This window comes from Lathyrus oleraceus, chromosome 7, assembly GCF_024323335.1.
Source record: "Lathyrus oleraceus cultivar Zhongwan6 chromosome 7, CAAS_Psat_ZW6_1.0, whole genome shotgun sequence".
Lineage (NCBI taxonomy): Eukaryota > Viridiplantae > Streptophyta > Magnoliopsida > Fabales > Fabaceae > Lathyrus > Lathyrus oleraceus.
In genome coordinates this window covers 91,295,976-91,299,929 of record NC_066585.1, presented here as the reverse complement: position 1 = coordinate 91,299,929, position 3,954 = coordinate 91,295,976, and the positions used below count along the sequence as shown (strand labels likewise).

At 39.4% G+C, this 3,954-nt stretch overlaps 1 non-coding gene across 1 annotated transcript; it reads right to left on the bottom strand.

Moving 5' to 3' along the window:
• Positions 1 to 1,254: 1,254 nt before the first annotated feature.
• On the bottom strand, positions 1,255 to 1,361 carry LOC127109920 (small nucleolar RNA R71). Its single transcript, XR_007797164.1, has one exon. It is a non-coding gene; the product is annotated as a small nucleolar RNA R71 (small nucleolar RNA).
• Between the last annotated feature and the right edge of the window lie 2,593 nt (positions 1,362 to 3,954).

Sequence of the window (3,954 nt, the reverse complement as noted above, 5' to 3'; positions counted from 1 at the left end):
GGGCTATTTTAACTTTCAACTTAAGTTTTCTCGCACTTAATTTCCGTTGGGTAAGATCGAAAGCCGTCCAACGTCTTTTTAAACTTAGTTGTTTTTAACTATTTCAAATACAGCGAAAGCGCTTTGTTTAGTTCATTAGGAGTTTTTAACTTAAGAAGAAAAGTGATTTTAAAACTATTTTCGGACGTGTTTATAAGTTTAGATTCTGGTTCGTGAGAACCTCTTTTGGTTAATAAATCCAGGTTAAAATACCTTTTCAACTTAGTCGAGATACTATATTTCTTAAAAATAGGTTTACTACTCTAACACAATGCACGCCTTTTTTATAAGTGATAATAAGAGGGTTTGATTAGGGAGTACAACTCGGTTATGAATACGCGAAAGCGACAATTCCCGTTAAATTGGTTCTTTTCTAAGTAGGAAACACTGTCCATAAGTAATTCTATTAGCAAGTACTTGGATTATTAATTGATTATGTGAATTACATTCGAGCCTATCTTTATTAATTGAACTTTACTCGATACTTTACTTTTCATTTCACACTCTTAAAACCCCTATTTCGTTTACCTTATATAAACACCATAAAAATAGATAACGATAGATTGACACTTGGTCTGTGTGGATTCGACAATCTTTTATATTAATCTGACGCGTTCGTATACTTGCGAAAAGCACGCATCAAGTTTTTGGCGCCGTTGCCGGGGACCAATTTCGTCAAATTTCGTATCCTGTTGTTATATCGTTTAGACTTAGGTTATTACCCGCCGGTCAATGCGAAGAACTCGCAGCACCGAAAGCTTAGTATACCCTCTGGCAGAACCTGAACGTTATGCTCGCGCATGTTTATTTTTCCAAAGAATTAGGAGAGCTATGGCCGAAGATCAAAACCAAAGACCTCTTAAGGATTTCGCCCAACCATCCAACGAAGAACCTAGTTCTAGTATAGTGAACCCAACCATCCCAGCTAATAATTTCGAACTTAAACCCTCCCTGTTGCAACTAGTGCAACAGAGACAATTCGCAGGTCTCGCAACTGAGAACCCAAACCAACATTTAAAAATCTTTCTCCAATTAGCAGACACTTTTAAAACCAATGGAGCTTCTCCTGAGGCAATCCGTTTAAGATTATTCCCTTTTTCCCTTAGAGATAAAGCCCTATCATGGTTAGATTCCCTTCCATCCAATTCCATTACGACTTGGGATAACCTTAGAAGAGTATTCCTTGCTAGATACTTTCCCCTAAGTAAGACCTCCGTTCTTCGAAACCATATAACTAGATTTACCCAGAACCAAGGAGAATCGCTGTTCGAAGCTTTGGAGAGATATAAGGAGTTGTTAAGAGCATGCCCACATCATAGTTTAGAAAATTGGTTAATCATTCAGACCTTCTATAATGGACTTCACTATAACACTAAGATGACCATCGACGCTGCCGCAGACGGTGCACTGATGAACAAACCTTATCCTGAAGCTAGTGCCTTCATCGAAGATATGACTCAAAACCATCAATCATGGGGAGTCGAACGAGCGACAGTTGAGAAGAAGGAAGTCCAAGGAGGAGTACATGAATTAAGCTCTATAGACATGATGCAAGCTAAAATGGACGCATTAGCCCTTAAGGTTGAGCATATGTGCATAAACCCGAATACCGCAGTTGCAGTTTCGTCGGATTGTGAGATATGTGGAACCAAAGGATACCAATATGCAAAATGCAGTCTATTAAACGAAACCCACTCTGAGCAAGTTAGCTACACCCAAGGGAACCCATATTCGAATACCTATAACCCTGGATGGAGGAATCACCCGAACTTCTCCTATAAGAATAATAACCCAATCCAAAATAGTGCACGTCCGAGACAAACAGGTTACCAAGCCCCAAGATCAAATAAACCTATGCAACCTGTGCCACCAAAGCGTAGCCTTGAGAAAATTATGGAAAATTTTATCACTGCTCAAACCCAACAAAACAAAGAGTTCATGAACCAGAACATCCACGTTAACGAACTGATTACCCAGTTAGGAACCAAGGTTGACCAAATAGTTACTCATACCAAGATGCTTGAAACCTATATCTCTCAGGTAGCTTTAAACCAAGCCCCCCAAACCACACCTGGAGGACAGTTCCCTGGACAACCTCAACAGAATCCGAGAGGGCAAGCCAATGCCATTACCCTACGAAGTGGGAACACTTATGATGAGCCACCAAACCCAAGAATGAGCGAACCCAAAACTTCTAAGGAATATACCGAACCCACAGAAAAAGTAAAGGAACCAGAGGAATCTGAAAACCAGGAAAGTCAAGAAAAAGGAGAAGAACCTAAATATAAAACCTATGTACCACCCCCGCCATATAAACCACCGATACCATATCCGCAAAGACTCAAACAGACCGAAATCAATAACCAGTATCTGAAATTTATTAAGGTTATAGAAAAACTTCACGTAGAAATCCCTTTCACAGAAGCCATCATCCAAATACCTTCTTATGCAAAGTTTCTCAAAGACATCCTTATCAACAAATGTAGACTCGACGATCTGAAACCCTTGGAATGCAATTCTATTTCCGAGAATAAGTTAGCCAAAAAAGATAAAGATCCTGGAAATTTCTCCATTCCTTGTCTTTTGGGAAGTCATGTCATCGAAAAAGCTTTTCTAGACTTAGGAGCTAGTGTGAGCTTAATGCCTTTAGCAGTTTGTGAGAGGTTAAACTTAGGAGAATTACAGCCTACTAAGATGTCACTTCAATTAGCCGATAGATCTGTTAAGTATCCAATAGGCATTTTAGAAGATGTCCCTGTTAGGATAGGTCAGTTATTTATCCCTACTGACTTTGTTGTCATGGACATCAAAGAGGACAATGATATACCAACCCATCTAGGTAGACCATTCTTATCAACTGCAGGAGCCATAATAGATGTCAAGAGAGGAAAGTTGACCTTTGAGGTAGGTGACGAGAAAATAGAATTTATACTTTCGAAATTTCTTATGGTACTTGTGATGGGAGACGCATGTTATGCCTTAGATATCATTGATGAGTGCATTAGGGAATTAGAACAAGAAGAAATCATAAAAACAATTAAGTTACCATCAACTCTCATACTGGAAGATGATGAGTTTAGGAAACCCTACATCGATGATAACCTTTACGAATGTTTATCCCTTACCCCAGATCTTATCCCATGCCCTAAGAAACCAACCTTAGAACTTAATGAACTGCCTAAGAACCTGAGATATGAGTTCTTCGATGAAGAGATGAACCGTCCAGTTATAGTCAGTGCTACCTTGAGCCAAGAGGAAACAAACCAAATTTTAAACATTTTACGAAGATATCCCTCAGCCTTAGGATATAATATCTCTGACCTGAAAGGTATAAGCCCATCCGTATGCATGCATCGGATTTCGCTCGAAGAAGATTCAAAACCCTCTAGAGAACATCTGAGAAGAATAAACCCTACAATGAGTGATGTTGTTAAAAAAGAAGTTCTTAAGTTACTTGAGGCAGGTATAATCTACCAGATCTCGGATAGTAAGTGGGTGAGCCCTGTGCATGTAGTACCTAAAAAGGGAGGTATCACAGTCGTACAAAACGATAAAGGCGAACATGTAGCAAAACGGATGGAAGGAGGATGGCGGATGTGCATAGACTATAGAAAATTAAATAAAGCAACCAGGAAGGATCATTTCCCTTTACCATTTATAGACCAGATATTGGAGCGTCTAGCCAGACACTTTTACTTTTGCTATCTGGATGGATACTCAGGATTCTTCCAAATACCTATCCATCCCGAAGATCAAGAAAAAACTACCTTTACATGCCCTTATGGAACTTTTTCCTACAGACGAATGCCATTCGGCCTCTGTAACGCCCCAACTACTTTCCAACACTGCATGATGTCAATCTTTGCAGATTACCTAGATGGTATCATGGAAGTATTTATGGATGATTTCTCGGTT